Source organism: Aythya ferina, assembly GCF_964211825.1.
Source record: "Aythya ferina genome assembly, chromosome: 11".
NCBI lineage: Eukaryota > Metazoa > Chordata > Aves > Anseriformes > Anatidae > Aythya > Aythya ferina.
The window spans coordinates 9,892,202-9,906,831 of record NC_140307.1 but is presented as its reverse complement, the minus strand read 5'-3'; the positions used below and the strand labels follow the sequence as shown (position 1 = coordinate 9,906,831).

Genomic DNA, 14,630 nt, shown 5'->3' with positions numbered 1-14,630 from the left:
GTAAGCAGTAGTTTAATAACATTGAAGGACAAATCTTTAAGGTGATTTTGTGGGAATGGAGCTCAGTAAGAATTATTGCCTGATGGAGAGGAAAGCAGTTTCTGACAGAGCAATAAATAGAGATTATTTGTCACTTTCCATGCACACAGGGTATACCTGCTGATAAGCATTATGCTGAAGCAGTGATGAGCAATAGTATGCTAATGTGAGGAGAAGTTAATTCTAAACCGGAGTGACCAAAAATTATCATTTTGACTGCTAATATATCTGGCTTTATACAACTTCTGTTGACAGTCCTGTTGCTCAGCTTCCTCTGTATAGCTCACTAGGGAGCTCAGTAGTGGATGATTTTGACCACATGCTTCACTGATAATGGATTCACTAAAACTGCCACTTTAAACTATGGCAGTGCCAAGGAAATGTTTGCTTTAACTAAATACATAATTGTGTAGTAACGTCTAAAACCCAAAATGGCACTGTGAACTATTTGCAGTGTATCTTCTAGTGTTAGCGGCTCTTATTTACATTCAAACTTAAAGTTTATGCATCTGGGTAAAGTATTATTGAGCTTAAAGCTGTAAATCACTATTAAAAGTGCCTGCATCTTGTCTACCTTATTTCTCCCATGGTTGGTCTCATCAAGTATTGGTATTTAGTAATATTTGTCAGTTAATTTCTAAGGCTCACATTTACTGTTGGTGGTGTTGAATATATGAGATTGCTTTGAATTGAATGAAAGTGATGTAAGTACATTCTGAGTTTGCAAAAGCAGAATTAGGTCAGCCCTAAAACTGAGTAAAAATCCCTGCCTTTTTCCTAGCTCGTACTTGCACAGGGCTCTCTGGCATCAGTCTTGATAAAATGTGTATTTTTTCGGCCTCACATCTGGGCACTGAGAATGTATTTAAGGCATGATCTTAGGAAGAGAAGGTACGTGCTCTGTGCCCTCAAAATGAGGCCCAATGTATGGAGCCTTCCAAAAGCAAATATTTTGTTTTAAATGGTTTTTCAATAAAGCCGTCTAATATGCAGAAATCTTTGGTCATGAAAAATGTGGCAGGGCAACTGGATATTCATGAATTATGCAGTGTAGTTAAGTGTTTTCCAGAATAAAAAGTGATTTAAATGTTTTAAGGATGTTTAATTGCCCATTCTGCACATGCAAGCCCTGATTTATGTGTTGACTGATTTCTCTTATATGAAGAACTAAGATTTATTTTTTGTTCAAAATGATGTAAAAGATGTAACACCAGCAAATACTACTGTAAGAGAAAAATGTTGCAATTGGCTATTTCTCAACAGCTCTAGTGAATCAGACTTGGTACTGGACCCAGCGGCAGGGTGATACACTGGGCTTTGCTTCCATGAAGCCTTCAAGTATTTGCTCAGCTTCATGCGCATGGCCAGCTCTGGGACTGTTCCTGTTCTCAAAGCTGGCTAAACCCCTCCTGAGTTGAGGTCTGCACTATAATCAGAGAGGTATTTAATGTGAGCTTTCCGGAGAGCCAGTGGGAGCTGTTTTAAATGAGTAAGCTAGGGTAGTTTAGCCTGAGAAAAGAATGAAGGATCCATTTTCTGGGGTTAATTCCAGGGCATTGTGCTGGAACGGGTCAGACGATGTGATGGGAACACCAAGTGCAAGAGACTCCTTTAATAAGGGGCTATGACTCAGAGCAGTGCGCTCTTCCAGGATTATGACTGACAGTGTGCCAGCATTTCTAGAATAAGGCAAAGCATAGATTTTCAGTAGATGGAGGGGGCAATTGCTACATGTCATGTGATGAGGACGAAAATGTAGAGGTATTGCATTGACAAGGTAATGTCAAGCTTATTTAGTTTAAGAGGAAGGTTATTAAGGAAGTCAGACTGCCCAAGACTGTGTTTTGTTCACTGGTATCTTCGCACTGCGTGTGCAAGCCCTGTGTTTAAGGCATCAGCTGAAGCAACTGGATTCCATCAGGCTGAGGATACAGCTGCGTGGCAGCTTGCAGCAGCCTAAATCTAGGCCGCCGTGGCCTTGCTCTACCCCCGAGGTGAGCTCCTGCCCACTTCCTTGCATCAGCTCAGGGTGCTCGTGTGATCACACTCTGAGCTGATAGATGCTGTCTGGCTATCTGAAAGGGAACCGGGCTGAAACGTGTGGTTAGCTTTCAGATGGATTAGCTCATCGCAGTGGCACAACATCCAGTAACAGTGCAAGGGATGTCTTGCCAGGGAGGAGAAGGATTTAGAGAAGGCTAAGCAGCTGTGGAAAATACCTTAATGAACATTTTGTCCAAATTCAGAGTAGAATGAACTGTGCTTTGTAAGAGACCTGTATCACATGGAAGTTCTGGATGATGAACCAACAAGAGGTCTCTGCTACCAGTTTCCCCCAGCTTGAATGGTGACCATCATGACTTGGGGTAATAATGGCAGCACCACCAGCCATTTAATTTACAAAGCCTTTGAGTGGTAGGGCTTATGCAATGAAATCCTAGAGTCTTCAATGTTCCTTCAGTGAAAAACTGAGAATGCTGTTGTGTGAGGGAGAAAAACAAATCTGCTTTCAGAGGAGGGGAGGAGGAGCTTGTTTCAGCTGTGAGGAGCACCAGGGGAAGGAAGTTCTGCTTGATTAGAATAAGGACCAGCGTGACGAATGAAGTAAAATGGACACAGAAGTTAGAGTGAGGTTGTAAAAGGACTCTAAAGTAGCAAGAGGCAATCTGAGCAGTAAAAAACTTTTCACGTTCTTTCAATACTCTTTGGATAAAACTATGTCATAAGGGGCCACTCAGATAATTACTTGGTTGCATCTGTAAAAGCAATCTTAAATTTAGTCTTGAGAGTCTTCTAATATAGAAGCATCTTAGATGAAGCAGGAGTTGGGGGTAACTGACGATAACGTGAAAGGTCCTTGTATTACTTAGAAAGGAAGCATGTAAAGGAGTAATTTAAATCTCCGATTTTCAGGGTTTTGTTTTATAGCATAATCACCTTTTCTCATCTTCTCAGTGGGCATGTATGAGTAAGCCAAAAGGAAGCCACACCTTACTTATAAGCACAGAGAATATCTGTAGAAAGAGGGATTGTTTTAAAGCCAAATCAGGATTGTACCATTGCCAAGTAAATTTTTGCACCGGGAGCTTTAGAGGGAGGAAGAAGTGCTAATGTGATAACACCCAGTGGAACTTGCTCTGCATCTAACTTGTCATTCGTAGCTCTAGCAACTATGTGTGGAGAGGAAAAAGGACAAAATATTGCCTGCTTGTTCTACATGAAACAAGACACCTAGAGAGAAGCAGGAAGTGCTGCTGGTACGTCCCCACCAGTGAGGTTTGCTGCTTGTCCTTTCTCACCCTGCAGGAGGACTGCCTCTGTGAGATGCACCACAACCACTTGTCTGCCAGTGTATTTTGGCTGGATAAGCGAGGGCCAAACAGATCATTGTTTGAAATCAAAATCACCCAAATTTACTTCCCAAAGAAACTCAGACTTCATTTATTTCTTTACTTATTTTTAACAGAAGCTTGGAACTGAGCGAGGAATCAGTAAAATTGGAAAAGGGAGGACGGGTATTAACTTAAGAGTTTTGGATGGCCCTTTGATGTCTTTCTACTTGCATCTTTAGGATATGCTCAGTTCCACAAACAGCAAGATTTTAAACCGATTAAGGAACAATATTTTAGATATGCAGAATGCAGTTCTGGAGTAAAAGCATGTTTCTGTCTGTGTGAAGCATTATGCTTTCATGTATGTCATTGTTCTTGGCTACATGACATCTCAGATCAATGAACTTGATTCTTTTTTTCCGAGACTTCAGTGTAATCAGGTTTCCTTATTAAAAGCATTTGCATCTTCTCTTTTGAAATGTTGACAGTCTCGAGTCTCACACTTTATTATCACTGTATGGTCCTAATAAGGTACTAAAATGGAATAATGTGTCTTCATCTAAAAATGTAGATGGGTCAGTTTGTTTTAGTACATTTGAATTCTTACAAAGATGTTTTCCTTTTGAGATGTGTATTTTCAATTACTTTCAATATACTAATTTATAAATGCATGTGTTGGCAACAGTGTCGAGTTCTTTGGGAAACACAGTAGAGATTTGTCAGGGAATTGTTCAAGGTTTTGGAATACAAAGTAGTTTTTGTTGTACAATGCATGTGCTAAAGAATAGCTTTAGCAGACAAGTTTGACTAAAACACCCAGTAATGCCATGCCGTGTCAGTCCCTGGTGCAAAATGACTCACTCTCTATAGAAATGTAAAATCTCATTATAGAGTCCAGAGTCTTGCACTTCATTCATATATAAGAAATTCCTTTGTCCACAATACTATGCTTTTCTTCGATATCTGTATGCATTTAATTTAAGCTCACAGACATCGTGCTGAGTACTGGTGTGCCCCCATCTCATGCAAATGATCTGTTTGATTGTTTTCGTTTTTCTCTGGTTTCTGTAGATTCAAAATTTTACTGTCCTTTTTGACTTTTTTTTTTTTTAAATTATTTTATTTTTTATTTTTATGATTGCAGGTGAGCTATGGTTGTCAAACTGGAATGGGTGTTGTGTAATATGTAGAAGTACTGGCCTCAGAGCTGCATTACTTTGGGCTTGTCTCATTCTGTTACTGGTGTTCTGTCTCAACAGTTGTAATGAATGGGAAATGTTCTTTGATGGCGCTTTGAAGGACCATAGCAAGAAGCCATCAAAGGGCTGTACACAACCCTTCTGTGCAGAGCTCTAGACCAAGCATGAAGAAAGCATGTATGATGGTTACTGGAGCTCCATGGTTTGTACAATGGCACGGAGATGAAGAGATGAAGGCTTTACATAGGAACAGGATTTTGCTCTCTGGAAGGGGGGTTGTATTTTGGTACATGTAAATTGGACTTATTGGCAGGAAGGAATAGGAGATGTAGAAATCTGAACAACTATGGGATGGACTCAGCTTCTGAAATGTACTTCTTGGTGGTTTTGCTGCCTCCGATGTTCAGTAGTTCCTGAGGGCATCAAGAATAAAAGCACCGTGGTTTAGAAATTCTTATGTGAAGCCTGTGTTGCTTGCTTTTTCATCCCACTGATGTGGTCAAACACTGAAAGTTACAGTGCTCGTGGGAGGCGCTGAGCAGGCCTGGTGAGGTACCTGGCAAGGATGTCAAGTCTAATATAGATTTCAGGTTAAAAGCATCTGAGCTGATGGTTCACCACATCCAAAGGAGAGACTTCAGATCATACCGTGTGCCGCAACTGTAGAGCTACAAACACTGCCATGCCCAGATTCATCTGGTTTAAAAGGTGGTGGGACCCAAAGGTAAAAAATCCATCTTCAGGGTAATGGCAGATTGGCTGGGTGAGTTAATAACGAGATCCATTAACCTTTGGGTGGTCCAGCTTGTTTGTGGGGGAATAGAGAGGGTGGAAAAAACCCTGTGTTTGAATTGTTCTGTATTCAATTCCTTTGAGCAGAGTGCTTTGGGAAGCAAATGCCAGGCCTCGCTGCAGTTGAGATGTTGTGCTAGCTCTCTGTTGCTGTAATCAAGCTTCTGCTCGGTGACAGCTGCTCTTTTTTTTTTTTTTTCCCCTTTAAATGTACAACACATTTCTTTTCATGTTATTCAGTAGCTAGTGCTTAAGCTCTGTGCTAATGCTTAAAAAGAATAAAGAATGCATGTAATTAGGAAGCTGGGAAAGCTGCTATATGTTATGGGAAAGAAAGAAAAGATGGCACTTTTACAACTACAGTTGAGGGTCTTGCCAAGATTATCTGCATATGGTTACTGATTGCTTAATATTTTCTGTCAAAGAGGCTTATTAAAGGAAATTAAATTAAACAAGTACTGTATGCATTGTAAGAGAACGAACTTGGCCTTTTAGGTTTTGAAGTGGTGGAATACATTCCTTTAAACATTTTCTGCTAGAATAATATTAAACATTATGTAAGCTTCTAGCTCATGTATTTGTCCAGTAACCTTAACTCATTTAGCCCCAGGGCCAGAAGCTTAAATCCCAAAGGGTTTTGCTGACAGACCTGAAGGCAGGAGCAGACTCACGTCCGTCTTCGAAACGGCGAAACGGAAGGGTTGAATTCACACTGATGGCATTTTGTCTAAGTGAGAGCCCTCTGACTGGAGCCCTGTGCCGCTGCAGGTGATGCAGAGCTCGGGCTGTGCTGTGCTTTTGGAACCTGGCGTTCCAGGGCTCTACAGACTGCTTGGCACGTAGCTGTTTGCAGTTAATGGAACTGGTGACACTTATCTGCTGTGTTCTGAAGTTCAAGTGTCCATGTGTCTGTGGGAAAGTGCTTTTGCAATTTAAAGGCAGAAGGCCAAAGTTAATTAAACAGTCATAAACAGTGTATGTTATTGGGATAGAAACCCAACCTCATAGGAAGCAGCTTTTCAAGCAAAGGCTTATTGCAACTCCCCTTGAAAGCAAAGGTAGTTATATCTCTTTCTAGCTGTTTTCCCCTCTCCTTGCGTTATTATCTGTTTCTCAAAATAACATCAAGAACATGATCTTCTCTGGGACGTTCGTTACAGTATTCGTGTCCCAGGACTCCTCATTCTTTCAGCCTTGAGTTAGAGATGACATAAATTAATAGCATAAACCAGTCTCTCACTTTGATAAAAGAACATGAGAGGGAACCAATAAATGTCTCCTGAGCAGAGCACTGAGAAGAACAAAAGTGTATGCAGCTCCTTCTGGGGGGACGCTGTTGGGAACACTGGGGAGGGAAGGCCGGATGAATTATCATTGTGTACGCACAAAATAACTGCTCATTCTAAAATGTTTTATTTCCTGCCTCAGCAGAAATTCTCAGAGCAATTTATCAAGCCACTGCTCATAGCTGTAGGAGTATTTTGTCCTGACACTTGGGCAACAAACAGGAACTCTAACTAGGCAGTTCTTTGGTCTTTGGAGTTGGGCTTAATCAGAACTGACATGATGATTAGACCTTTTTTTCTGGCAAGTTTTCTCCTTAAGTGACTTAATTACGAACTGTTTCATAGGATCAATATATACTGATGACAAGGCCAGAAGGGATGCTAGTGCATCTGGAACAATTCCTGGAGGTCTCATTCATAAGATATCTCTGTTAGATGCACAGCAGGCTCTCACTGTATGACTGTAAATCTTACGTTAGGAAACTAGTGATTTAGGTAAATATATGGTTTACAGACTGTCAAATGAGTATCTAGAGCTAACTTGTCTAGTAGACATAGATTTACATCAACACTGCCAGAAACGTGTGCCCTTACATCAGATTTGCAAGGCTTTATGAGTCTGTGTCGAATATTAAGGTGGGAGAGAGCTTAGACATAAAAACCGAGTTACTTTATCTCCTCTGCTGTTTAAACCTGAATGGACTAACTCGAACAGGCTCAACTGGCATTAAGAATAGCCTTGCTTGCCATGAGGTATGCTCTAAATGAGATTAATTTGTCAGTATACATAGATTTTGTTAAATGGCTTTTTTATATTTATATAGTACATGTTCCCTGAATTCCTTTGCTGACTTACATAAATTCATTGTCATTAAAAACAAAAACTGTCTGTTTATATTCGGGAAAGCAATGGAAAATTTGCTTCATCGTAATGAGAAAATGCTTGCAATACTTGAAGGTACAGAGTGCAGAGGGTATCAAGTGCAGAGGGTAAACACGCTGGCAAAGAAAAGACTCCTTTTCCTGTCTACTCCTTATGGACTTTTACATCTCTTTAATGATAGGAATAATAAAGCCATATAAAATCATTTAAATAATGACTTTTCCTTTAGTTGTTCCTGTTCTTCTGAACAGAATCAATGCCTTCCCCTGCAGGATTAGTTGGGATAGTAGCTCAATTACTGTTTGCACCAGCTAGTTAACTAAGGGAATGCAGTATCCTATCCAAGACCTGTCTTTCATTCCCATGCGTATGCATGTGAAAATACAAACCAGTATGCATATGGTCTGTAATAGTAGGCTTTGAAGAGTTCAGCTCATCTCCAGTTACAGCAAGTATGTCAAGGAAATTGTACCAGGAGCAATATTTTATATGGCATGGATGTTGCTGTAGAATGTGCGGTGTTTCAGAAGGGCCAAAGGCATTTCTCTGACAGGCCTTGAACATATCTCTAAAGAAGGAATGAGCAGCAGGCAGTCTGCTGTCCCAAACAAGATACAATTGGAAAATATTAGAAACTGTATAATAGCATCAGTGCAATGAGAAGCAAAGCAGTTACCTTCCTGCTCTTCCTGTATCCCTGTCGTTAGTGTTACTGACTGTGACCTGTGTGCAGTTGCAGGGAATGGTATTGCTGTATGCAATACACTGTGTAGGATAAAGACACAGAAAAATTAACTTGAAAAGAAATTTAGGAACAGTAGTAGGCCAACTTTGCTTATGGACTGTGGTAGCTGGGCAATACTTGATTTGGTTTCAGTTTGTTGTGAATATACACATTGTGAATATTGTGCATCCCAAAATGACATGGGACCAATTAGGAAAAAAATAAATCTTGCTGTAGTGTCTCTAGTTGGTTTTGGAAGAAATAAATGATGAAATAAAATGAGAAATAAAAAACACACAAAAACATAAACAAGGGCCGTAAGTAGGCTTTCCCCACTTGTCTACAAGGGGGGAACTGGACTTGTTTGTTTAAGCTTGGTTTGAGTCTTGGTCCAAAGCTGGAGTGAATTGCTTTGCTTCACATCCAGACTCTCCCGCTGGAGACCTGCTGTTCCCTGGCAGCTGGGCCCTCCGGCCGTGCAGCAGGGCACGCTGCTCCGTGCTGTGATGGGAGGTTTGGCTGTAGCATTGCTCAAGTATCGGTTGTGCTGGTCGTTTTATTTTTGTACCATACAAGATGGAGACGATAAATAGATGCTAACAGCAGCAAATGCCTTGCTGTGACCAGTCAGCCTTTGTATTTCACACCATTGCTTCTTCATTCTGCCCCTGTCCTGCTGACTTTGCTGCAAGAAAAGCTCTTTCCTTCTTGTGAGCTGTCTGTGGCTCGGCAGCATCAGTATGTTGTGCGTGAGGGGCGCGTTAGCATCGATGGAAAAGGAACTCTCTGGCTGGATGTAAACATAAACCCACAACAGCCTGGAATCTGTTTCATGAAACCACCTATTTGAGGAGCTATTCATGGCAGAAAATTAATAGGAAAGATCGATGGATGAAAATAGAAGAAATTACCCCTCTTTTCTCTCCTTGTGAGGAATTCTGAGGTATTTGCTGGCAGCTGGAGGCTGCCAGCTCAGATGTGCTGCTTTTTTTTTCTTTTTTTTTTTTTTTCCCACTGTGTGTGTGATTTCTTCAGGTTTTGAGCAGAGCCTTACATCCACCCTCGATGGAGAGAAGTGTGTGCCATAAGAAAATAAAGGAAACTCAAAGGAACATATGGCAAAGAGAGATAAGTCATAAAGAGAGGTGAGGCAACTAAGAGAAGGACAGACTAAATGGAAAAACAGTAGTAGGGAGACGAGACTAAATCAGAAGGCAAGCAGATGAATTTAAGGGGCAGGCAGTTTTATTATTAGCCCTGAGATGTACAAATAATTTACCAAAAATGTGGGAAGGGGACTTGAATTCTCCTCACTTAGAAGGTGGTGGGGAGAAAGAAAGACATGCAGAGCTACCAGTGATTAGAGCATGAGGAGAAAACATTTCTCAGGATGCTTGGCTTGCCTAATGTTTCTGAGAGAGAAAAAATCTACAAGGCTTAAAAGAAATACTCAAGAGATGGGGGAAAGTGACAGCTCTGCAATTATGTACTGTAATGTGAGGAAAGCATGCAAATAGGGCTGCCAGGAAAACCTGACGCAGGACTTTAGTACCTTAATAGGGCTGACTGCCCCTGGCACAGACCTGCATGTAATACAATAGTTGTCAGTGGTTAAGTGATTTTCTTGCTCTCCCCTTCCCTGCTTCTTGTTTCAGTTTTTGAACAGAGCCAAACTTTTCTCTTATTTTTTCACAGTTCCATGAAGACGATGATACTCTTAACAAAGACCAGACCCTGGTCCCAGAATTTGAACTTGTGGCATTGGTTTAACCTTGATGCTATGGAGAAGCATCAGTTTTGCTCCCTTTTTCCCCAGAAGGCAAGCAGTGTTTATACTTTGGTCTTGCACTGGGAGCTTCAGTGAGCTTCTAATTGTCTCTAGGACTCTGTGGGATCCCAGCTGGTGGAGGCTGCCTAGGGAATATACCGAATTGCTGCATCCCTTCTGCCAGCGACATGTTTCATTCCTGAGCCTCTTTTCCAGTGTCAGAACTGTGCTGGCTGTCAGAGAAGGACTGGTACAGCTATCAGCCTCCTCTTGCCAAAGGCTGGGATCCTCTGGCTGAAAGGAGAATTTGCATCAAACCTGACTTAAATCAAGATTCTTACAGGTTCACAAATGAAATGTAAAGTGCTAATATTTTAAATAGGCTTTCAGATGTATTGACTTTGAAGCACTAAATGTTAAACCCCTTCAAAGGTAGTAATTTCTGACAGAGCTTCCTATAAAGCTTCATTTTTGCTAACTCTGGCAGTGGTGGTGCAGGTAAGAGAAGTGCCAGCTTGAGCTAATTTTCCTAGCACAGATGACTGGGATTTAAGAGGTAACAAAAGGAGGAGGGACAGGAGACTCCCAGAAGAAATTACTGAATCCGTTGCAGAAGCAAATGCTATAGAAAATGGAACGTCTGTTGTAATTTAATATTGTTACATGTGCCTCTTGTGTCAGTAGGATTGCCATTGCTTTATAAAGCACAGAGCGCTTCTTTGCAAAAGCGGCTGTTCATTTGAGCCAGGAGCCATTGATCGGAGCTCTTTTGTGCAAGTCGTCTTTCTTCTGAGTATTCAGCTTTGTGTAATTTTAAAACACAGAGCTTACTTTCATGGAAATGTATTTGCTGACTGTCAGAATTCTTAAGGCCATGTGAAATGTTTTAGGCCGCAGTGCTGTGGATCTTTTTGTGTACGTGATCATTTGCGAGTGTCACATCCAGATGTGCACAGGTAACGCTGCAGCCAAGCATTAGTTTAAGCGTTGGTAATTTCCAAAGTGTTTCCTATGTGATAATTGTAGATGATATACAGAAGTCCTTACCTGTCTGTACAATCTAAGACACAGCATTCGACTGTATTTGCCCTTTATGACTGTTGACTCTTCTACATTGTAGTTGCAGACATATTTTATTTTTGTTTTTAAAGAAGTATTTGTCACCTGTGCAACCATGATGTATGAACATAAAGAAGGGAAGTCTCTGCTATGCTGTACAAGGAGAAACACAAGGACAAAATATTGCTTGAAAAGTAGGCATTAAGTAATAATAATAATATAGTAGTAGTTACTTCAGCCACTGTCAGCTGTTTATGGCTTGAATCTGAAATTAAACAGAGCTCATATTTTGGCAGTGTTTTGAGTCGTGTGCGCTTCTCTGATGAGTCTCATGAGACAGACTTCTAAGTATTTACATGCCGAGAGATTTAGATAAGCACTTGCTGGGGTTTTCAAAAGCATCCAGGTCCCTCATATTTCTTGAGTTTTGTGTGTGTGTGAAAGCTTCTGATCAATTCTATTCTTTTGAAGGAAAAGCACATTTAATTTGATAGAAAGCAGCATTCCATCCCAGTCTGATAAGCTACTGAGCTATTTCACCAATACTCTTCTGGTTGTGTCTTTTTCCTACGTTTTTTGTTTTGTTCTTGTTTTCCCTCACTTGTTTCTATTTGTGAGGAAAAGGGGAAACTTGTTAATCCTTGTACCTTCTGACTTGCACAGAAATGAGTATTCTTTGACACCTATCAGCAGGTTTAATTTCATGATGTTGTTTTGTAATATGTTTATTGTTAAGACATCAATTTTGCAAAATCCAGCTTAGCATGGTTTTGTTGCTGAGCTCTGGCAGATTTATATATATATAAAAAAAAAAAGCTAAAACTCACAGGGACAAAAAAAAGTATAGAAGTGACTGAACTAGGGAATATTTTGTAAAATATTTCCCTCATAGTTTTGCTAATAGTCCATTAATCTCCCTGTCAGCACAGGAGAGCAGCTCTACTATTTACTTGCATAATCAGTATTTAACATTTTGGTTACTGATGTATTATTTTCAGATGTTGCCCCATTGTAACTGTATGTAATGGTTTATGATCCTCACGGAGGCTTTGAACTTTGGAAGTTCCTTGCTTTGCATACAATTTCAAGGAGCTTTTATGTAATATTTTTTGAAGTTTTGCTTTGGAATGAAGGTGTTCAGTTGGACAGCACAGAGTTTGTTCAATTCCTAATTTCAGTTAAATGTTTTGTACAGTCTTGAGCAAACTGTGTTCAACTTTCTGCTACCCAACTGCCTGCATATTTAGGCCCAAACCTTTTTTTTAAAAAAAAAATAAAATAAAATATTTTTTTAGGGATTTTCCTCTTTTGTAAGACGAACATTGTTTAGGGACTAGAACTATGCATGGTTGCATAGGTCAGCAGGAAGCTCACATTATTTTTCAGATTTTAAGAGGATTAACACTCAAAATTTGAGACCCAGAACAGTAAATGTGGTCAGTTTGAACATAGAAAACAGATGAAAACACTCCTCGTTTCACTTCTAACACAGTCTACGATAGTGGGTAAATCCATTCTTGCACAAATTGTGTACTCAGATGGTTTGATTTTGTTCTCCGACAAAGGCTGAAATTGCATTCTTTAACAAAGTTTAGTGACAATGCAGTAATTGACAAGTCACGATTTGTATCCTGTAAATGTAACTTCTCATTTCTTTGCCTATTTGAAATATGTACAGCATATTTTTTGTCAAACAGCTTTCTTCAAGGCAATGGAGATCTGGGACTGGCATCCTAACTGCAAAATTACCACTTACAGTGTGGCCAAAGCATCAATTTACCTCAAATTCAATCAAGTACTTAGGCTTCCAGTTTTACCCCTAAATTCCTGGCATCTAAGGAGCTTGAATGTGTGATTGAATCAGTACCAGTTTGCTTCTCATTTTTCCTGTAGCATCAAAACCTGTAGCAGTGGCAAAGAAGTAATTCCTGCTTGGAGCTGAAAGTCTGCAATCCAGAATGATGAGCAAGAGATACCATCCGTACAAGGCTCTTTTAATGAGAAACTCAAGACTTCTGAAATGCCACAGCAAGAGTCAGGCTGTCAGCTACATAGTGAGCATAAAACATTCAGAAATATGTTAGGAGCTCAAACGAGAGGCATTTAAAAGAGCAGGCTTTCTTACAGGGAGGGGTAGCACCCTTCTCAATGTACAGACTTGCTTGTGGAAGTCTAGACTACACAGTCTGTATTTACCCATAATTTGGCAGGATTTTGTTAATAAGGTTAATTTAAATGGCTGCCTGATTGTGTACTCATTGGATCAGCTGGGTACAGGATTTTAAGTGTTGACCAAATAACAGCAAGTGTTCAGCATTCCTGACCCTACTTAAAACTCTCCTTCTGGCACGGACTTTTTGTGTCTAGCTTTCTGTGCAACAACTCAGAGGAGCATTAGAGCGATAGTGTAACGTCTGCAGTTCCCTGAGCTCTGGCAAACAACAAAGAAACAAAAAAAAAAACTTACATACCCTTACATATAAGAAACATATTAGGAAGATGAATCACATGGAGAAGTTCTAAGTATAGCTGTCAAAGAAAGGAGATTTGGAAATTATTATTTTTTTTTCACAAATACAGCAAATGGAGCCATAAATAATACATCACTGGAGGTTACTGGTGGCATTCATAAAGTGCAGGACCACAACTGACACTGTCCTGTTATTGTAGCTGACTTGATTGTTTAATTCCAGCCACTTCATCTCACCTCAGCTTTGCCAGCACAGCATGCCCTTCTCATTTGAAAAATTGCTGTTGTGATAATGCTCCCAGCTGGCAGAATCTTTTGTTTTGACTATGCAAAATCTGACAGCTTGTTCAGCTAATTGCACTCTTCACATTCTCATCTTTTTTTTTTTTTTTTCATCATGTATGTCCTTCCTGAAGAAAAGGCGGCACTCATCAACCAGAAACCTCATTCATGTCATGCTTGAGCTCCGAGTGTTTTCCTTCTTCAGAGGGGTTGCCAAAGCAAAGCTTTTAGTTTGATTAAATACATTTGGACATGTACCTAGGTGTCTTCAGCAAGCCTTACTCACGTGAATTGATTTAAATTAGGAGAGATCCCACTAAGTGGGGTAGAAGAACTGTATGTAGAAGAATTGAAATCAGTGGGAATTCTTACCTGTGTGGTTACGAGTCCCTAGCACTGTTAGTTTTATAGCAGAACCTCGCACCGAGCAGCTGGTAAGTTGCTGGAAGAGACGTCTTAGATTATCTCTGAGGTGCGTGTAATTTGATGTCATTGCTAAAATGTTTCTGTAGGAACCAATACTTGCAAGGGCTTTCTTGATCCCAGAATCCATGGCTCACACGATTTGAGCTTCCTTTCTAAATAAAACTGTGCTGCCTCTTCTGCACCTCTGCCAGAGCTCTGCTGTTGCAGCTCAGCTGCGGTGGCTCGACGTTGCCTACAGCCACCCGGGTGAATCCTCGTTCTGTGATGGGACCGGGTCGTTTTGTCTTGATGGAGCTCACGGGGTTTTGATGGGCTGGGTCCATTCCTGGTGATACTGGCAGCTGTAGGGCTGGCTGCAGTGGTCTCAGCT

General features: G+C 40.5%; 1 protein-coding gene and 1 long non-coding RNA gene across 3 annotated transcripts in view; both read left to right on the top strand.

Moving 5' to 3' along the window:
• The window catches only part of SH3GL3 (SH3 domain containing GRB2 like 3, endophilin A3), a 52,987-nt gene that overhangs the window by 13,968 nt on the left and 24,389 nt on the right, over positions 1–14,630 (top strand). The gene's annotated exons all lie outside the window — the stretch shown is intronic.
• On the top strand, positions 8,622–11,377 carry LOC311442646. The gene is made up of 3 exons (XR_014696789.1): positions 8,622–9,198; positions 9,291–9,400; positions 9,951–11,377. It is a non-coding gene; the product is annotated as an uncharacterized lncRNA (long non-coding RNA).